Here is a 16,548-nt window from a genome sequence, read left to right as displayed (position 1 = left end):
CTAAGCCCCTCTTCTGAGCCACACCGTGATTTTGTGCCAATTCCCAGCCACAGAGACTCCTGCTCAGAACTGGTACCTGACATGACCATTTTTGTATGTGTGCCAACACAACAATCACTCTAAACACAAAATACCTTTCAGAAGAGAGAAACAAAACCACACCTCCAATGTGTTCATTTGAAGCTAAAAACCAGGCCAAGAAATGAAGATTTCTATGCCAAAAGCTTTGCTTTCCTGTTTTATACCTGCTGACTATAAACACTTCAAAAGATTGTCACTAATTCTTCCCTCTTTTTCTTCATCATGGTCATGAAGGGAGCTGGGGATGCTGTCAGGCAACACTGAGGACAAGACAGAGAACTGAAGAGTTTGATTTTCTGTGGGGTGGGGTGGGAAGGGTCCTTTAAACTGGAAGACAGACACTGGACTGGAGAAAACGCACATAGCGGTTCACTGGAAAGTTAGTTTGCACTTAACCTCTGATTTTATTTGAACTGTTTTCTGGATTTTGAATGAAGCAATATGGAAGTGACCAGCAAAATACAAAATAATAATTTTAAATTAAAGAAAGAAATGTAATTATTTGTAAAGGATGACTGTGGAAATGCCAAAATGAAGCAAATCGAGTCTTTGGAACAATGTCTGCCACTCCTGAGAGGCCGATGCAGTGACTGCTTCAGAGAATACAGTGAGAGAGCAGCCAGCTCTTCCTGCTGCTCTATGAAGGACAGCAGAGCAGGCTCTCGAAAGGATCAGGGGAGGCAAATGTCCTGCTCTGGCTTGCAGCACAGTACAGAATACTGTTTTTCTAAAAGGAGGATTACTCTGGCACAGAAGACGGTGCATATGAGGTTTGAGAAGTCAAAATGTGCATGATCTGCAGAGCTTTCTGTCAAAAATGTAAATAAGTATGAGTCAGTCTCCTTGCACTTAGTTCTGCTTTTATCAACCTCAGTTTTTAGGTAGACACCCCCTGACCTGCTCCTCTTTGGAAATGTCTTTCAAACCAGAGTTCTGGACGTTTTTAGTGATCTGGGGCAGATGGAGCTGGTGGGAAAGGAGGCACAAGGGCCGGAGACACCGAGGCTTGCTCCTGGCACACCAGCACTGTGTGTGAGAGCATTTGTGAGCCTACTTCCCACCAAACATCTTAAGGAACCTTTGGAGATCTGCCTATCTCCATCAAGGCTTTTAAAGGGAAGGAACAATACCCGGTGGATGGCAACCTTGGGTGATGCAACAGTATTTCAGTTTATGTGCTTCAGCTCTGGTAGGGCTGAGATCTTTGGGATGACCTAACCTGGCAACAAAACCAGCAACAACCAGTGGTCTGGAAATGGCATCACCCTCCTCTAAATTCCTGCTATTCCAACATCTTGCCACCTTTAATCTTAGGGAAGCAGAGGAAGGGAATAAGAAACAAGCAATAGCTACCTGAAGCTTAGTAGGTCAGCTTGGCAAAGGTGTGAAGAGATGTTAAACCTGGCTTGGTTGTTTCCCTTGTAGATGGAAAGCAAACTGTGATCACAAGGCTGTTGGTGCACCAGGTGTGTCCAGGTGTGCATCAATTATAAAGCTGAAAGTTCTGAAAGCAGCAACAACAGGTACAGATCTTTGAGCTGGTAAAGGAAGATATTGGGTCAAGTGTTACCAAGGTGGTTTGTGGTGCTATGACCCCTGTCATGGGATAGATGGATACAATCTGCACTGAGGGGCCTCTCCTGGTGCCTCTGGTAGCTCCTCAGGGGCAGGGGACATACTGGGCAGGGGCTGGGGCACAGGGGGTGGCACGAGGCCCTGGGTGGCTGCTCCAGGGAAGGTTTGCCCACAGCAGTGCTCACAGGGGGTCACCTGGTGCACAGGTCGAGGTCTGCCAGGCTGGGACAATGCTGCCAAGCTGCCTGGGGACAGAGAGCAGCACAGGAGCCTGGGTGTCCCGTTTCAGCAGGACCAGAGCTAGGTGGAGAAAGGTTGATTTGTCCCTGAACAGGTCTTGTAACAGAGTAACTCCTAATGGAGAAAAAACATAAAATAAAATGCTGGCTCAGCTCACATGTTTGAATTCAGAGATGAACTCAGAGGCTGCTGGGGCAGAGGCAGGCACACCTCCAGAGCCAGGCACTGGGATGGAGCTGCTCACAAAAGGTGAGGCCTGTTTGTTCCTCTGGTAATGAAGTAGTGCTCATGTTAGAAACAAGCCCATGGAGTAATCCAAATGTAAATACTGGTGGGGTTTAACAATTTAACATTTTATTTCTTACAAGGCTTGAATTATTTATTAGTTTTATTTGTTGACTGTGGGTGTGCTATAATATATTAAGTAGCATGGAAATGCAGAGGTTCCTGCAGGTGGGGCAGCAGGAAAGCTGGAACAGGAGCTTGGGCTCTGCCTGGCAGCCAGGATGAGCCATGCAGAGCCATGCTAGTGGGGTCTGGGATAGCAGGACAGGCAGAGGCTTAATGAACACAGTGATTCAGGATGAGGGAGAGCTCCACACACTGCAGCTTCTCAATTTATTTTTTTTTTACTCTTTTCTGAGCTTCTGGTTTGAGTTGCAGTTGCCAAAACTGGCCCTTGAGTTCCATGCTGTGCCAGTCACCCCTTGCCCAACAGATGGGCCAGTGTGGTGCTGAGGCTGCTGGTGAACCAACCCAGAGAGCAGAAGATATCTAAACCCTGCCCCTTTCCTCCACAAAAGAAGTTCTGAGCTTACCTGGCAGGTTTTGCCTCTTTGCAACAGATAGTTTAATCATGGCTAAAGAAAAAAAGAAAGGGAATCTGAGAGCAGAACTGCTTGGCTGCTTTAATTCCAGCAGAAACTCCTGGCTAACTCACTTCTTTGCCTTACTGGGTATTGCTGCTGGCTTGGGGAAAGAACTTGGGCAAGTGCACATGGCAAAATCATGGCAAGCATTCCACTGGGATTCATATGGGATGAAAGATGAGGGCCATGGTCTTTAATGCATAATGACAGGTTTGGGGGGAAAGCACATATATCCACACACAAACTGCATTTTGTCAGCACAAAGCAGCAGGTGAGCATATCAACAGAAGTACTTGGGGTGTGATTCACTCTCTAGCGCTACAGAAGTACCTGGTTATGTTCTGTGGGTTTTAGAATGCAGTCTCCTGTTTATAAATGTTCTGGTTCCTCCTGTCATGGCCCGTGTCACAGGAGAGCAGTGAGCAACTTTTCAAGAGCACATTTTTACCTGAGTGTGGATCAGCCATTATCCAAGGCACAAAGCAACCTGCTAAAGGAAAGAGAACAACATTTATTATTTTCTCCTGATCTCTTTCAGTGTTACTTGTCCTAGCTGTTATTACCTACCTGAGGGTTATTGCAAGCAGGTGCTGGGGCCAATTGACTCACTGTAACATAATTGGCTGAAACCAACTCCTTTTACATTTACTTCTTCAGATCTTTTCCGATTTTTCTTTTTCTGCAAAACAGCCAGGAGGGATTTTTTTACATGGCCATTGGCTCAGATGTGGCAGAGTATTTACAACTATATTTCAAACAGGTTGTCTCACTCAGGTAGCAAGAGATGGAAATAAATCTGCAATAGGAGCCACCATGTAGGTCTGTTTGAGGTACCCTGAAATCCTTTTCTATGTACAAAGAAATGCTGTATTACCCCTAGATGTACCACTTACTTGGTAGGAAATGTGCTTCTTGACTGCAAGACTCATATGCAATGATCTGACATGTGATCTCACCCTCAGCCACCACCAATCCCAGCCCAGAAGGAAGGAAAGTGGCAGTTCTGGAAGAGCAGCTCAGCCCTAACTCTGTGGATCCACTCTTTCCATAGCTTTAGGTAGAGCTGGGCAGCACAGTATGAGTTGTGAGGTGAGTCAGCCTAGAAATACACCTTGGTTTTGGGGCTGGAAAATCAAATATTAAGGAAAAAAGATCTATTTTTGTCTAATGGTGTGTCTGTGTAGGTGTTGCACATCATGGTGGCAGCTAATGAAATGATGGAATTGTCTGAGCTCCTTTATTCCATCTGGGAGATGAGGAGACAAGGCAGAATGAGGCTGTGGGTCATGAATTCCCCAGGATAACTGGAGACATCCCCTTGAGCTGTGCTTCCCTGGCAGCCCTTACAGAAGGGACAGCACCCACAGGGACACTCCCACTGCAGCCTGCCAGCCCTGTGGGGAGGAAGGAATGGGAGCCACAGAGGTGCCCTGGGCGGTCCCCATGAGTCAGGCTGGCTGCTCCCACCCTGGTTTCCCAAGTGCATTTCAGAACTTTGGAGCTCAGACAGGTGTTTACATGCTTGGAAGGATGCTTGGCTTGAGGGTGACTGGTGAAAAAGAGGCTTTAGACTAATGGGAGCCAGGCCTGCAGTTTTCAGTCACCTCTTTGGCTCTTAGAGGGCACCTCAGAAGGGATGATGGCACCTCAATGTCCTTTTGGCAAGGCTTTTTCAAAAAGTGGTGGGACATGAATCTCTGCACCTGCTCATTCCCAGCTGTCACTTGCTGTAATCTCACTCCTGTGGATCTTGGACCTCTGCTGCTGACAAAACAGCTCATCTGTGGTTATGCAAAAATCTTGGATTTGGGTTCAGATTGTTTTTCTAGGTAGGGTGGCTGGCTCTAGTGCTTATGTTCATCAAGCAGGGAGCTGCAGTTGTCCCATAGAGTAGCCTCAATGGAGCGCCACTGTGTATACAGGATTCCCACTTTTCCATTTTATCCCTGTTGCTAACCATTAGTTATAAAGGTAAAAAAGGTCACTGTTACAAATGGGGCTTTCAGACTGGGAACAAATAACAAAAATAAAGCTATGTGGGTAGAAGCACCACTCTAAAATGTCCAAAAATCATGTCTCCATGCTAGTTCTGATGTTATTTTAGCACAATTTTGTTTTACCACTGTGTGGAATAGTGGTTTGTTCCAGTGGTAGGCTCCTTGCTCTTGAGGAAATCACAGACAGGTGAGGCTGAGGTTGGTGGTGCTGCTGGGATGTCCCTGTAGTTTTGGACAATGCAGAGCACTTTTTAGGGAACTTTGTGGTTGTTCAGGTCTGACTGATGGTGGTGGGACTCTTTGGGGATTGAACTGTAGCCAGTCTCATCTCCTAACCAGAGCCAGAGGGACACCTTCTGCCCAGGGTGTCCTCCAGCTGGGGTCTGTGGCAGCAATACAGGAAAAGGTGTGAGGGGGAACATCCCAATAGGAAACAAGAGGAGTCAAATCTGGATAATTTCCCCTCTTTTTTAAAATTTAATTTTAGAAGTGAACTTTGTGGACCTTGGCAGAGAGGGGTTTCAAGGGGAGTTTTGTGAGGCGTTAGGCAGTGTGAGTAGTTCTGTCCCAGTTCTTCTCCCCTCACCAATAAAAAAGCCATGCAATCACCCTCCAGCAGTGCTGTGGATGAAGCCTTCAGCTGCTGGGAAGGTGCATCCTGCCCAGCACCTCAGGCTGCTGGCTCAGCTGCGACCAGAGCCACAGGTACAGGAGCCACGGGCTGTCACCGAGCGCCGTTTGCCAGCAGTTTGGTCCCCAGCCCAACCTTTGAGCTCTCCTAGGGGGGAAACACTGTATTGTCCATAGCACTCTGAAGACTAAACCCTTTTGGGATAACCACAGTAGGGAACTGTGAGTGGTATTTTCTAAGTGTAGATATGTATGCTGTTCTTTCGAGGTAAGGTACTCTGACATATGTAGCATAAACTGGTCCTGCTGTTAAATGGGTCGATTATTAACTGAGCAGCTGTGTAGGGGGTAGCTAACTTTGAATGCATGAAATCACTGTTCCTCTGGATTTGGGATGGGAGGTAGGTACTGGCTGCTTGTGGGGGTACTTATGGTGGGGTAATGCAAGAGGGAAATGCAGGTGAATGAGAAAACTGGGAATTTTTTATAGCATTTTAAAGATGGAAATCAGTACCCATTTGATACATTATTCACAATGGTTTTAATCCCTTCTTTTGCCCAGTTTTTGCTACTTCCCCAATATTGTAAGCTGGAATTGCTAAATAGGTATCAGGGAAGGGAAACTGAGGGGAAAAGAAGTCTCTTTCTAAGAACAGAGATAGCCAAATTTCATTTCCTGACCTGGTGGTCTGGAACCACTGACTTTTCAGATGGGGCTCCAATTCAGGCCTGGGGTATGACATTACTGTCCCCTTTGGAATCAAAGGCTCCCACACCTGGCAGGTGACACTGGGGTAGCACTGAGCTCCTGGTGCCACCATGGCCCAGCCCAGAGGAACCAGCAGCACACACAGGTGGGGTGTTTGGGTGTCTGTCAATCCTCCACATTCTGAAAGAGCCACAACATCAAACAATACTTCTGCCTTATGAAGTACCTTCAGAAGAAGAGAAGTGTCAGCAAGTTGGGGAAGACACTCATTTCTTGCAAAGTGATGCATTCAGAGTTAGCTGCCTTTCTGAAACAAAAATAAAAAGAAATTCAATACCTACTGTATGTTACTTTGAAAATGTGAATAGTATTTTTATAGCTTGTTAAAGACACAGCTAGTTGCATTTGTAAATAAGGATAATGTTGCTTTTATTTTCCTTGTGGACACCATTGTTTGGAACATAATTGTCCTTAGGGTTGATTTGTATATAGGTAATTTGCTTGTGATTTAAGCCGCTCCTCCCCTTTCCTTTCTCTCCCTCCCCACCCTCTGGTTTTGGTTAGAGGTACCATTTTCAGCATTCTGTGTGATTCTGTGTTTTAGCACTGTTGTGGTGTGTTCAGACTTTCTGCACTTGCTTACACAGTAGGGTATGCCAATCGTGTGTGGCGTAATGTTCCTTTAACCTTTCCTTTCTCATATTTTAGCTGTTGGGAATTATACACTGTTAAAATACTTACTGACCTGGGTTAATATTAGGTACATATTTTAGCATAATTTCCCTTCTTTTCATGGTTTCTCGGGTTTTTTCTTTTGTTTTATTTTTCCTTTCCCTGCCCTTTTGTCTTGTTTGGAAGCTGGGAAGAAACCTGTGGATCTTCTCTTTGTGTGGTTCTATTCCCCACTCCCGTGTGCAGCCCAGAGTTTCTCCTCATGGTCCTTGGGGTAGAGCTTTATCTGTTTGTTAAGGCAAATGTAGACTGCGACCCACCTTGCATCAACCCACGCTCATCCCAGCTGAACAATTTGAAAACTGTTCTGCCTTTTTGTTACATGAATCTGTCAGAAATATATTTTTAATTTAATATAAATGAAATTCAATAAAATATGAAACAAAGTCTCTGTGCACAAGTGAAATCTCTTGGAAGGTGGCTTGGGTGCTGTCAGTGCCACAGAGTCTCTACGTCTGTGGAAGGCCCTGACCTGGACCCTACACACCCAGTCCCAGGGTTGTGCAATTCTGAGCTTTTCACTCCTTTTAAAACAAACCAAGGCCCATGAAGGTGTTGGTGCCCATGCCCCAGCTCACTCACTGGGTGTCCAGCTGCAGCTCATTTACCCACAGCTGCCCTGGCACAGCTGGGTGATTTATCTGCACAGCTTCTTTGCTGCAGAGGGTGGTGTGGGGCAATGATGCCTATCTGTATTTAGACACAGAATTCAGTGCATACATAAAATCTAACCCCAAGCACCACATACCTGTTATGCCAACAGGCACCCTCTGGGGTGCACCCCACACCTACTGCCTTCATCTCACACCCAGCACCACAGCTTGGCCAGGGCTGGCTCTGCCTTTGGCAGCTGCACCTTTAAATCCAGTTGGAAAACACATTGGAGATGCTTGCCATGCTCTCAGAGTGAATTAAAAGATTCCCTTCCCAGGAGCTGCCAGGTGTCCTCAGTGCAATGGCCATTCTGTGGCTCATTTCAAACCCACAATTCACACACAGACCTGTGGGATTTACCTGAGGCCAGTGATTTACCTGAATCCCTGCCAGTGCCACAGGTTAATTCCCATGGGCTCTGGCACACAGCTGGTCCCAGTGCCCCCAGTCTGCCTTGCTGGCTGCTGAGCATTGCCCCCATTGCCAGGCCTCTGGAGGCATTCTAAATTTACCTAGAAACCTGCAAAGGTCATGTGGCTCTTTGAGGCACATTTTAAAACACTCCAGTCTCCCTGAATTGAAACTCTTTGTTTCACAAATGGCATCAACATTTTCTCCCCAGCAGCCCGGAAAGGTCATTGCAGACACACAATTCTCAGAGCTGGAATCCTGGAGCATTCCCCACACACAATTCTCAGAGCTGGAATCCTGGAGCATTCCCCACACAATTCTCAGAGCTGGAATCCTGAGGTGTTCCCTGCTGCCTCCAGGGAGCAGGAGCACAAGCTGTAACACCATCACTCACTCAGAGCTGGTTAGGGTGATGGAATTAAGCATTCCCACTTCAGAGCTGTCAGGAATATGAAGTCTGTTTCCCATAGGAGGGGAAGGGGAAGTGAAAGAGCCCTGTTGCAAGTCCATTTCCAGGCATACACCACAAGTCTGGAGCACACCCAGGGACACACACACACACACACACACACATACATTGGTGGAGCCCCAGGTGCTAGAAACAGTGCCTGGTGCAAACATTTGGCATCACTGAGATCTTCACAATAAACCAGGGCATGATAGAACTCCAGAAATGCTTCAGAAATGAGAAAAACATGTTTTAACACACACTCCTTTCCCCCAAGTGGGTTTTACTTAACTGGCCAAAATATGAAGGCAAGTGTAAATCAATCACCTATTTTCTAGTGAAATACATTAATTTAAAGCCCTCTGCTACTCAGTCAGAGTAGCTTGGCAAAGGCCAAGGGGTTCAGCTGTTTAAAGGGGCACTGGAAAGCACAGTCCAGCTTTTGCAAGCAGTTTCATGCTGTGTTACTGGAGGTGAAGTTTTCTTGTATCCTCACACATCAGTCTGGCCCGTGGCTGCTCAGTGCTCAGCTTACTGAGGTTTGCAGAAGCAATACTGGCCAGCTGGCACATTTTGTCCCACTGCAACGAGCCTGTGCCCTAAGCACTGGGGAAATTGGTTCTTCTCCCTCCAAATGCAAAATAAGCAGCCATTGGTAGCACTGTAACAACTCTGTTAAGGCCTGGGACCTTCCCAGCAGGAGAGGCTGCTTAAGCAATTTCAGTAACAGCCCCAGAATTCAGACAAATCTCTTTAAAGCTTGCACTCAGTTTGCAAACCACACAAGGGCTGTAAAGCTGCTGAAGAGGCCAAATGAGCCTCTCATTTCAAACAAGCTCTCCAAGGCACTGACGTGAAGTAAAACAGGAAAGTAAAAACCATCAGCAGGTAAAAATCAGCTCAGCTCCACTGATGAGGCCGAGGCTCTTGCAAGGTTCAGGAGCCTTTCCTACAGCAACTCTCAACAACTGGGCCAGCAAACAATTTGGAAGCTGCTGCCAGAAGCCAGGAAAAGTCAGGAGAGAGAAAAGCAGGCTGCCCTTTGGCTCCTTTAACCTGCCTATAAGACACTGCTCAGCCTAATTTCTGTGCCAGGCTGGCAGGGAGCCCATCCTGGTGCTGGGACAGGCTGTACCAGGCATTCCCTCTGGCTGGGCAGGAACACAGGGCTCTGAGAGACAGCCAAGAGCAGTGCTGCAAGGGCAGTGAGTGGGGAGCTTACCTGCAAAGCTGGATTTCTTCCCTCATCCCTTGGTTTTGGCAAATCCTCTCCTGGCACAGGAAGGCTGAGCCTGAAATGGGTCCTCCAGAGGCATTTGAAGAGCACATCACTGACTGTGTGCCAGCTGAACAGCTGGGAGAATTTTGGCTCCAGTCAACCAAAACATTTCCTTGGTCCTTTTGAAAGTTTGGTGGAGGGTGGTGTAGGGGCAGTGGTGCTTTTTGGGGTTTGTGTTATTGGGGGAGCTCTCATTTGGGTTTTTTCTTTAGCACAGATTCCCCCCAAGCAGGTTCCTAGGGATGTTTTGGAGTGTTGGAACAGCACCAGTGCATTCCCTGCTCCCTCCAGCCTCTCCCAAGCAGATAATCTGCTCTTCTACAGTCAAAGCTTGTTCCTTCCTGGGGCAAAAATTATTTAGAAGTTGGCTAGAAAGGAAGCAAAACCATCAAAACCAGCTCAGACCTTTGCTCCTCACTCACCTGGGGTTTTGCTGTTTGAGTCAGCCCTCTCCAGCCTCCAGTGCAGCCACCAAGGGGCTGTCCCAGTCTGTGGCCACCACATACCTCCCAGACTGTCTCAAAATGACATGGGACATGGTGGTTATCACACAGAAAGGCAAATTGTCTGGGCAGTCATGGATACCTGTGACAGTAATTTGCCCCTAGAAGAGCCCCTGAGACCACAGAGAGCCACATCCTCCAAGAGATGATACAGCTGGGAACAGCTGAGTGAATTCCTCAGCATGGCCACAGCCCAGCTCAGGGAGCTGGCATGAGTCTTTACAGGTGCCTATTTAGGAAAAAATAAAATTGAATTATTATACTTAAAAAACTTTCCATGCTGTCTGCAGCTCTCCATTCCAGCCCATCTCCCCCACCACAACAAGGCATTGCTGGGTTTTTAACCCTGATCACACAAGTCTATCCAAAGCCTTTGCTCAAGGGCACAGCCAGCAAATTCCAAAGGGGCAACCATGCCTGCTCACTGCTCCAGAGGGAACAGCTGACAAACAGCCAGCACAACTGCAAAATTCTTCTCCCTATGATAAATCCTCCCCACTACTCTGCTTTTTTTTCCCACCAAGAAAAGCCTTTGCTGTCATGCAAGAAAATCTGCATAAGCTGCTTTGTACAACACACTGGCAAGTCAACAAGATTGTGGCAACAAGGGAAGAAGTCATATTTTCCTTCCAGCCATGAGCACAGAAATCTGCTTTGTCCCTGTCACACAGGACACTGGTTGCTGTGCCCCCTGCAAGGGCCTTGCACAGGGCTGCACAAAGGAGAAACAACAAAGGAAATATTTTGTTCCCACAGAACAGAAATCACCAAGATTTTTCAGACCTCTTACCAGCATGTGTTCCTGGCAAGGCAAGGACCAAATGAGGGAGGGGGTGGGCCCAGGGGAGGGGAGGAGAGATGAGCAAATGACTCCATGAGAAGCATCTGAACTTTTTCATGCCCTGCTGCTTTGGCACCTGTGTCTCCCTCTGTGTCTCTGCCTCTGAGCCTGCTGGCCCAGCTGGGCACTGCAGGACTGACTGCCCCTGCTCTGCTCAGCAGCTGAACCATCACACACTGCAGCCTGGCACAGGGAAGCCACCTGGAAAGGCATAGGACACAGCTCCAGTGACATCCAGCTTGGCAGCAGCAGGGTCCAGCTACTTTAAACACAGGTCAGTCAGCAGTGAGTGCTCCTGCTCCATTGCCTCTGAGACACAAAGCAGCACCTGGGCATGGAAACACCTGCCCTTTGCTCCTCCTTTGCCAGAGAGGGTAGTGGTTTTCCACAGAGGAGTTGTTTCCTTAGTCTGTCACCTTCTGACATGGCAAATGGCACTTTTGGGTCCCCCATTTGTGCCGAGTGCCACATCATTGCTTTATGTTTTAAAGGAGCTGTGGCACCCCTGAATCCTGCCAAAGCAAGGGAAACAAACCTTAGTTAGGGATGCACAGCCAATATGACTGAACACTGAGGCCACCCTGCCATGCTTTACACATGAGGAGAAACCCAGCAGGAGCATGTCCCTGTCAGTGCTGCCTGAATGCAGGGAGCTGTGTCCTGGGCATGCTCCAGCCTCCCAGCAAGGCAATTCCCTCAGCTGAAGCAGGCATTTCTGGAGGCCCTGACTAAAGTGACAAAAAACCAGAGGCAGGGGCACCAGGCCATGAACAAAGCCATTTACCCCAGCACTGCCATGCTGTGCAGTCTCAGTGACCTGAACAGAGAGCAGGGAAGCAGAAAAGGAATTGTTTGAGAAATATTTTGTTGAATGAATTTGCTGCTTTGCTAAAAACAGTGTTTGGTGGGGCTGTGGTGGCTTCCAACCAGGAACCACAGGTTGTGGAAGGAAGTGGGGACCACAAAGCCTCTGAGAACCCCAACACATGATATGAGCCAGAGTTAAACAGGAGTGGTTTGTGTATCTGGGGCAGACAGATTGCATGTCCTGCCATTAGATGGATTGTCTTGGCCAGAAGAGAGAAATGAGGCAAGAACTTTCTTTCTCTGCTGCTTTATCTGCTCTGTGCAGAATTGTCAGTTTATGCAGAAAGACCAAGCATCAGACAGTGAAATGTTTGCACTGCATTTGCATTGTTTCCAGAGCAGAGTAAAACATTCTCATTTTGATTGAAGGTACCTCTTAGCCTCAAGGGAGAAAATGATTGTGCATGGAAGGCAGGACTGATGACTGAGTAGGTTTCCAGTGCTGGCCCAGAGCACAGTTACCATGGCCTGAGCTGGCTCCCAAGTCCCCAAGGGCAGCAGAACCACGAGCTGACCCTGCCAGGCCCTGGATTGTCAGCACCAACACCCCCATGTGCTCACTGGCCTCAGGGGATGGGCACAGACCAGGCAGACAGGTGGATCAGGCACACCAAACGGGCTGTGGGAGTGCTCATGGAGGCACAGTGCACAGCTGTGCACACCAGTGAGGCTGGAGAGATGCATCATTTGTCTGGAAGAGGCCTCAGGTGTGCTGCCACTCCCCTCCCCACAGCCCTGTGCTCTCCAGCTGGTTTTAGCCCTGTTTCTGTACCAATGCCACAGTGACAACTTCAGCACACAGTGGAAAAATAACTCAGAGTCAGGGGTTTTACTGTTCCTGCTGCTTTTTTGTTCTTTGAGCCACACCCAGTGGCAACCAAAATCTGTGAGCAAGCAGTTTCTGATGGGTCTGATGTCACACAAATTTACAAAGAAGTCTGCAGGTGGATCAAAGCCAGGCATTTGTAATGTAAGTGATCAAAAGCAGCTATTTGTGTCCCAGCACAGAGGCTGAAACACCTGAGGCTGTAAACCCCAGTGCTTCAGGGGTCTGCCTCCATCCCCTGCATCCAGCTACCAAATGTGGGAGAGGTGATGGAAACATTAATCTCATAAATGATTCAGCTGATTTAATTGTGTATTTCTTTGGAATCCACATACTGTTCTGGGTCTCTCTAGGTAAGTGGGGCAAAACCCCACTGAGCTTTAATGGCATGGAAGAATTTTACCAGGTGGCTCTCTGAAACTGCAATAGTTAAAATAAGTTAGGCTCCAAAATTATCAGAGCTCAGAATAGTGAATTATTCCGTGGGTACCTTTGTGCAGGGAAGCTGCTTCACTTCAGTCAAACAGAATGGAGAAACAATGGAACATGTTTCCTGTCACATTAGAAATATTCTTTAGCTTTTAATAAAGACAAAAAGAAGAGGAGTAGGTGGATATTTTAGAAGCTATTATTCAATAGTTTCTAATGGTATCTACAGTAATTTGGGAATAATCTTGAGGAATGACATCCATAACACAAGAGATGGGCTATGTCTCCTGCTGCTCCTTGCAACAAGGGCACCACAAGGAAAATCAGGAAACCTTGGACAGCACAATGAGCTCAGCCATCCCAGGCTTCAGTGCCTTTCTGAATAACAGATTTAAAATGCTTTTGAACTTATCAGGAGAATTAAGAGTCTGGATTAAAGCCACAAGGCAGGGGAAGGATAGCAGGAGATACTTTTCCTAAGTGCTATAGCCAACAAACAAACCCTGAAGTCCTAATTGCCAGGCCAGGGACCTGCTGAGCAGGTGACCACGTTGTATTGCAGCCCAGCATGGGCTCGTGGGGCTGCACAGGAAGGGGACACATTTAGGACAGCTGACCCCAACCAACCCAACAGATATCCCAGATCATGTGATCAAACCACGTTCATATAAAGCAGGGTGGGTGGAAGGAGGAGCATTCAGAGTTCTTTGTGTTCCCAAGTTCCTGCTACACATGAAGGGGCCCTGCTTTCCTAGAGATGGCTGAACACCTGCCTGCCCATGGAAAGGAGAGAATTAATTCCTTGTTTTGTTTTGCCTGTTTGTGGCAGCTTTTGCTTTACCTGTTAAGCTGCCTTTGTCTCAATTCACAATTTTCCTCACTATTACTTTTCTGATTCTCTGCCCTGTCCATCGTGTGCAGCTGAGTTTGGGTTAAATTGTGACACAGTGCTGTGCTCACACTCCCTGCTGTCAGATCTGACAGCTGGCTGAGAAGGTATGTGGCTCTGCCCTGAATTAAATTACTTTTTAACTCACTGAAGAGGGGATATCTTTTGGGTTTTCATACCATCCTTTCAAAATCCACCTGCTGTGCTGCACTGCTTGGCAAGCTGGCAGTGAGAAGATGGAAGAGTGCATTGGGATGGCAGACAGCAAACCCAGATATCAACGTGCCACAGATCCTGTTAAGAGAGGGCTTAGACCTTAACCCCAGCCTGGTTTTGTTGTGTGCTGGGTTTGGAGAAAGCAGGCAGGTTCTAATACAGCCCTGGAGACAGGAGTGCTCATAGCCACAGCTGCTTTGCCAGTCCAGCTGGAGAGCAGAGCGTTGCTCTCTTGAGGAGAAGGAAATATTTGTTCTTCACATGTACCACTAATAAGAACAGACACCTCAGATTTACCATGCCTTCCTTTGGGTGTGGACAGCCTCTGAAACCATCAGAGCAGACAGCTCTTCTTGTGGCTGTGACTGGCACAAGTTTCACCATGTCTGCAAAACACATCATTGTAAACTCATTTCCTGCCCTGCCTCATTTGTGACAGGAGGCTGAGACTGCTCTGGAGAACTAACACAGGGGCCTCTGAGATTGCAGCACAACCAGAGGGTTTCCTTCAAATACCAAGAAAAACACTTTTGAAGAGCATCAGTGCACGGGACATTACCCCAGATGAGAATTCCTGTAACATGCAGTGCCTTGTGTACTGGAGGACGTCCAGGCTGAGCTGGAATGAAATCTCTCCCCAGGGGAAAAGCCACAGTGCTCGGATTCATGCAGCAGCAGTGGAAGATCCATGCAGTCTGCAGTGTGTCTGCTTGTCCCACACCAGGCTGTCATTCCCAGAGGTCACTGCAGGGTATCTCAGGGGCTGTGCAGGGTTGTTGTACAGACAGGGCATCTCCTGACACTCTGCACTGCTGCCTTTTCATTAACAGCTGGACTTTGTACAAGTAGCTGTAACATTCCCAATTCCTTGTGAAGCTTGACCTGAAGGAAATAGTCACATTTAGGATACCTGACATAACACTAGAAACTCTCTGGTCAGATGAGGGCATTGATAGCTCAGTCAGAGGAGGAGACAAGAGAGAAAATGTCCTTGTTCAGAAACACTTTGTGCCCACTTGCTATGCTTGTGTGGTCCCACTGTGCCCACATGGTTCCCTTGATCAACAGCTACTTTTCCTTTAAAGTCCAGAATCAGCCTGTCAGGACATTTCCCCACCATGAGGTTAATGAAGAGTCCACCAGATGGGCAAAACAGGGGAAGTCTCAGTCTTAAAGTTCATCACTTAATATCTCTTCACTGGAAAGCACTGATTGTTGTACAGGAAAAAATATTGAGTCTACTGGGAAGTAAAGTGCCATCTATTACATCAGTTATTCCTCCCCATGCTCATTAACCAGGACACCAGAAGCAAAAGCTAGTGACATTTATATCAGGAAAAAAAGCAGAGGTGTCTCTTTTCCTGTGCCCCACAGAACCAAACCTGAAAAAGAGAGAAGGATGATGACTTTTCAACTTGATTAATAATGCAAAACCTGTGGAAGGGGTGAGCTGGGCAGAATCCTGAAGAGAGATTGCAAAGAGATGGATTTGCTGATAGCACACTTCTGGCTCCTGCTATTCCTCTCTTGACACAGCCTCTGCTGCCTACCAGAGCAATCATATCCAAGTGTAATTGTCTAACAATTTTTCCACACTGAGGAAATAGTTCTGATTACAGACATTAACAAGTTTAGGCATTAAGCTTCCTCACTGTAATTACCCTTGAGCTTAGTCTCACAAATGAATTAATGTGCTGATCGCTTGGACTAATAGAACAAGCAAAAGGGTGATGAATTGCTTCCAAATCAGTTAAAACCAAGCGTGACATCATTTAATTAATTTCAGAGCTCGAGGGGAGGAGAAAAGGGGGTCAGCACAATGCTGAAAAGAAAGATCTCTCTCCCTTAGTGATTTCTTTGGAGACAGAAATATGCAAACAGGGGTGGATGGGGTTGGGAAAGGGAAGAGGTGCACCAGGTGAGAAGGAGGATGCTGAAGATGGAACTGTGCAATTTCTGTGTTTGAGCAGGCCTGACCAATTCAGAACAGCTGACAAAGGTGCAATGCATGGATTTCTCCTGGCTGTGAACAGATGCACTGGTCACCTCACTCTGGGTTTTAGTCATTCCTTGTGGTGGTGTTTGCAGGGGTCCCAGGATGAGGGAAGAGATGAGAATTTTGGCTTCATGTTTCAGAAGGCTGATTTATTATTTTATGATATATATTATATTAAAAGAAAATTATATACTAAAACTATACTAAAGAAAGAGAAAGGATTTCATCAGAAGGCAAGCAAGGAAAATAATGGAATGATAATAAAATCTTGTGACTGACCAGTATCCTGACACAGCCGGACCTGTGACTGGTCATTAAATAGAAACAACTCATATGGACCAATCAAAGATGCACCT

This window comes from Fringilla coelebs (genome assembly GCF_963513975.1).
Source record: "Fringilla coelebs genome assembly, chromosome: 7".
In the NCBI taxonomy this organism is placed as follows: Eukaryota; Metazoa; Chordata; class Aves; order Passeriformes; family Fringillidae; genus Fringilla; species Fringilla coelebs.
This window is presented reverse-complemented; position numbering follows the sequence as displayed.